A 6,000-nucleotide genomic window follows, 5' to 3' on the forward strand; every position below is an offset into this window, starting at 1 on the left:
ACCTGGGAATGGAGAGAGCATGAGAGCGTCAATTGCCCATAGACTCCTGCAGATTCTCACTCAGCTCAGGACTCTGCCTCAAAACAGATCAAAAGATTGCATAGATGGGCATCATTATTGACATTAACCTCAACTCATAGCCACGGACTTGATCCAGAATATCCTAGCTATTCTCTTCTCTTCCTTCTCTAATAAGCAACTTCCTAGTTATTCATCCTTCAAGACCCAAATCAATGCCACCTTCTTTGGAAGGCTTTGCCATGCCTGATTAATTACTTTCTCCTTTGTGCTTTTAAAACACTTGTACCTATACCTGTTATAGAACATACCACAATGTTTTATACCTCCTCATCTTCTCTAACGGCCTAGACTCAGAGACTAAGTCTAGATTTCCATGCAAGTTCAGCCACTAGCACAGTTTCTGGCATTTCTGAAGACCCTGTATAAGCAAAGATTTTCCCCTTTCATAATCATAGCACTTCATTTTATGTTAAACATTGTGTACTGTTGTTTTTAAGGCTGTTCTCACTTTCACTTCTATGGAGCCTGCAAAGAAGAGGTGTGGAAGCTCACATTATCAAGGGCATGGTGAATACAGCCAGTTCCCCCACGCCTCCTGAAAATTATTTGTCAAAGTAACCTGGGAGAAGTGAGAAGTTTGCCAGGTCAGAGACATCTAGTTCCCAGCTGGAGGTTTTTTATAGAATTAGGCAGTAGAAGGGGTACTGCCCTTAGGTACTACCTATTAGTAGGCAATCCTTGCAGTGTCCGAATTCCATCCTTCCATAGTCTATTTCTCATTTCATCTAGCTTATAGCAGGCCTGCTATCACTTACCATATTATATAGGTTCTAGCATGTACACTAAATAACTTTGTATTGTGGCTTCAGTTTTCAGCTTCTTCTTAGTTGTCTAATTTGATGGTTCAGTAATCTCTTATTCTTCTATATCTTAAGCAAGCCATTGAGTACCCTTCCAATATTTCCACAGTGCAATTCTTGTGCTTTACTGCACTTATTGGCTTTTCTCCAAAACTTTATTGAAGCTTCACTTGGTCATGGTTTAAAGATACATTGCTGAAGCAGAATGCTTCCACCCTGCCTGGTGCCTACACCCACCACTAATATTTTGGTTCCAAGAAATAAATACAAAGGCCCAACTCTTAAATAAGATTCCTAACAAATATTCTGATAAGAATAACAAACACAAAATAAGATTGAAAATGGCTAAATTTTAACTGGAGAGCACAGTGAAGAATGATGACATCTTTGTGAAAACAACTAATAGCGATTCAGGGAAAATTAGATCTAGTATAAGTAATAAACACAAAATATAACTGACAGCAGCTAAAACTGCACAAGGTGGAATCTGTTATGGACTATAAATCAACAGAAGAATTAAAGTTTGGTAATATTTAGATTATAGAAAATGGAATTTCATAGAAATAATGGCCAAAAGAGCAAATTTACAGTGGTCAAGCTGTAATTGATAAAACTTAATATGGACAAAAATTGCTCCAGGAGTCCAGTCTTCAGTTAATTTATATAGAAAGGTGATAGCAATGGATCATTTCAGAAAAATTAAAATGAAAGTGGACAAAAGTAAAAGTGGCTCACCTGCATTGTATAGAGAATTGATCTATTGGCTAATAAAATTTGCTCTGGTATTTTTTCATCAAAGTCAGTATACTTTGTTTGAAACACTTGTGCTTATAAAAACAGGGTCAAAACATCCCCAGTGTCAAAATAGCTGTGTTAAATGCCCTGCACACATCTCATGCTGGGAGTCCCCCTTCTCTTGAAATCACTGATGCTTCTCTTAGAAGTCACTACATAGGGCCATACATCACTAACTATTAATAAAATGTCAAAATGTGTTTGTGCGTTTGCATATCTTTAGGAAATGAAGAGATTGTTTTTAAAGATATTGGTATTTAGGGATTTCAGTCTTTGTCCATCATTTAAATGAATATTTAGGATATTTTAGAGCATGAGGTGTTAGGGAGAAAACACCTGGGAAACTAAAGTGACTTTGTTCAACAGGCATTATTAACTTAGAGGCATTATTCCTCAGTAGTAGTTCCCAGTCACTCTGCAGCATGGAGTCTTTTATCACGATGTGTGTTTCTATGGGGACTCTGGCCATCTTGCTTTGGTACTTACAGTAAATCATGATAAAGACAAAGAGAGGAAGCTTGGACTTGCAGAGAGGGTAGTAAACAGGTATGGAAGGCCTGGGATGAACTTCAGAAATGCCAGTGATGACTGGGGGCATTGAGTCTGATTTGGTGGCAGTGGTAGGTAAGCTACCATCTAGCTCACTGGGGTCAAATGACTTTTGTAAAGTTCTGTAAGGTGATTAGCACACTCCTGGGGCAATTATTTGTAATAAAATGTTAGAAAGAAGAGCTCTGAAACTTTTCTTAAATAGTTCCTAGGGATATCAAACATTTAAGAGAAATCATATAGTGCCAGAGGTAAGCTATCAATTTAATTTCACTTGTCCAATCTAGCTTTGGTACTGTGGTGTCCCCTGTCTGCACAGGACTGCTATCTAGCACCAGGCACTAAATAATTGAGTAAGAATTAGTTTCTTGGGTTGTTGAATATATCAGAAAGTCCCAGCATATGAATGAGGAGATTAAAGAGTGAATACACTAAATGTATAAGGTCGTCTATTTAATATATTTATAAGGCCTCAACATAATTTACAGAGTTTGCATGTAGCTATATATTTATCCAAGGGAGATTTGTTACCTTACGTTTCAAAAAGATTTATCGATTGTGTGTTTATATATAGTTATATACATGTATGTGTGTGTGTGTGTGTGTATCCATCTAGTGATGAGTTGTTACCTAATTACAGTAGGATTGCTTTCATATATGTCTATATAAATTTTAGAGTAAACTGAATAAGAAATATATTTGAGCTGTATTTTTGGACAGAATTATTCTAATGACATATTAAGCTAAGGAATTGATTTTTCCTATATATCTGCCTTACAGTTTTTTAAACTACCAATAACCATTACTGTCTTAATAGAAATGGAAGAGAAAATGAATACGGGAACTTCTCTTTGGGTAAACTAGCCATTCTGATTTAACTGAGTGTAAATAGCCAAAAGCCCCGTTTATTTAGCATCAGGTCTAGAAAAATCTTGTAAAACTCAAATAATCTTGTATATGATGTTGTATCAATGTTATTCTTTGTCAAAAACCAAGAAGAGCAATGTAAACTTTAGTGCTACTTCCCATTTACATCTCACTGGTAAAAGTGTAAAATGGTCAAATACTTTGAAGAACCGTTTGACAATATTAAATATGACTGTAAATATATATAAATATCATGACATGAAGAGCTTATGCAGATTAGTAAGAAAAAAATCATCTCTAGGAAGCCCTCCCTGAAGGGAGGGTCTATGGCTAATAATGGGAATGATTCTCAAGAAATTTTAAGGATTTAATACTTTTATATAATAATTAGGTCATGAAGTTAGAGGAGAAAAACATAAATGAGGAGAAAGTGAATAGAAAGTAAGCTTCAGCATATAGAGGTAACATCTCAGTTAGAAGAAAGGTTTAAAAAAAGCCTGCATCACCAACTTTACTTAGCATTGGCAAATTGTTTTTCATGGCATCTGTAGCAATTTACCTCTCCCTATATCAGCAGTATAAAAAGAATCCCACACCCCCTCTATATCCTTGTAGACATTTTGATTTTTTTCCTTAATTTTTACCAATTGTTTAAATTTGATGTTATCTCATTATGATCTTATTTTGTATTTCCTGGTTACTAATGAGTTTGGTCATTATGTAGCATGTGTATTCACCAGTTGTGTTTCTCATTCTGGAAATGTCTGTTTATTTCTGTTGATTGTTTTATTATTTGTCTGATTATTATCAATTTGTTTTTGTGTGATTCTTCCCAACTTGTAAGATATTTCTTTATGTATTCTGGATGATAAGTCTTTATTAGTGTTATTTTATTGCAAATATCTTCTCCTAGTTTGTACCTTTACCTTTCACTCTTTTGTCTGTTTTAAACAAAATAAATTCTTAAATTTAATGTTTAAAAAAAAAAAAAAAAAAAAAAAAAAAGCCTGCATCAGTCAGGAAATTATAATTACAGGAGTATTTCATCATGAATTTAAAGTGTAATGGATTTATATTATTTGACTTTCAAACTATAATATACTATACTATAAATTATACCGATTATTTCTTGTACTGTATTTATTTTGGTTATGATAAAATGGCAACAGAATAAATTATTAACTAAACTTTGAGACAGAAATATTAATTTTCCTTTTGATTAGTAAGTTAAAATACAGACAAAATAAAATGAATAAAGAGTTATGCTTCTTTGTGTTAAAAATCTGCTATCTAAAGAAAAAGCCAGCATGTCGCTATTTCTAAGCACAAGTTTAATGTAATGACTATTCTGTTTCATTGGCTCTTTTTAAGCTAGGCCTCCCTCTGGCACTGCATCAGTAAAGGCATTAGTGAAAAAATATGGGACAGGAAGTCACAGTTCCTAACATCCAGCTGCTTATTCTCAAGTGCAAGATATATTATTTGAGGACTTGATTTTTCTATCAGTTGGATGGTAATACCATTGATCTTGGCACAGAATAAGCAAAATTTGGGAATGTATCAAGATACCGATAGATGATTTGAACTTTGTTATGTTACCAATTTTACCCCCATATAAAAGCTTACTAATGACCTTCTTTTCCCTCATTTTTCTTGACAAGAGTATTATAATGTATTAAAACAGAATGTAGAGGAACCATTCTTCAAACGTTTGCAAGAATCATTCCTACTGTAATTAGGTAACAACTCATTACTAGATGGATTGCTTTTTGTTCACTCTTGCCCTTTTCTAATTTGTTTCCAAAATATTTACTGAAACTCTCTTCATAATGCAAATCTTTCTTCTTTATCAGATTATAGGCTGTTGGCTTAATTTGAGGGAAATCTCCCAACTGAGGTTCCTATAGAGGAGTTTCATAGAGGGGCAGCTGTGGGAAAGCATAACCCCCCAATTCTTCCTCTTCCCAGACTTAGCAAATGAAGCATCTGTCACCTTGCACAGACTGAGTTCTTTATCAGCAGCAAGGGTTATACAGTCATGGTTGGAAAAAAAAAAAAAACATTACGCTGGGTTTTGTTCAGGATTTGTTTTGAAATTTTCTTTGAAGCTCTGATTGAAAGATGTGTAGAGAGACGTGGCTCAGGGGAGGAAATATAAATACTACCTTCTACTGTTCCTATGGTAGTAAATGATGTGCTCCCATTAGATGCTTCTTCTTAACATCATTCATGATGCTCATACTGCCAGGCGTCCTGAGATTTGGAGGCATTGTATTGCACCTTGCTTTGGGTGTCCCTAAGGAGGAATCCTTTGGTGGAGATTCCAATCCTCAAGGATTGGCAGGATTTCCAGTCTGGTGTCTGATAGCTCCTTCTGTGAACATTTTGAAGTTTCTGGGCATTTAGCAGATACATAAGGGGAAGACATCTGCTTCTCTCTGAAGATCTGAGATTCCATTCTGATGAGTTTTATGCATTAAGGAATGACATGTAGAATTATCTTCATTTTTGGTTGGGTTGGCAATTAAAATTCATATTACATCCCATCACAATTACCTGGGTGAGGAACTCTTCACAAAATGAACCAAATTCTTTCAATCCCTAAAATCTATATCACAAATTCAACTTATTATATTTTAAGATTATTTTGCTTTTGAGAATGAACAAGAATTTCTAGTGTATAGATAGTTAAAAATTAAGTGTAGTAGCTGTCTGCAGTGCCTGTCTCTTTCTGCATATCTTATATTATATATTGGTTACACAACTCAGACACTCTCTTCCAGGAGTCAGAGAGACTTGGGCCATGCTCCTTCTTTATTGTACCACACTCTTGCCCCATTGTTGCCAGCAGTTATTTTGTGTTCCAGTTCACCAGCTCTCTAACAGAAAGTTGAACAGGTTCTAATGT

The sequence above is a fragment of the Phocoena sinus genome, chromosome 18, assembly GCF_008692025.1.
Source record: "Phocoena sinus isolate mPhoSin1 chromosome 18, mPhoSin1.pri, whole genome shotgun sequence".
In the NCBI taxonomy this organism is placed as follows: Eukaryota; Metazoa; Chordata; class Mammalia; order Artiodactyla; family Phocoenidae; genus Phocoena; species Phocoena sinus.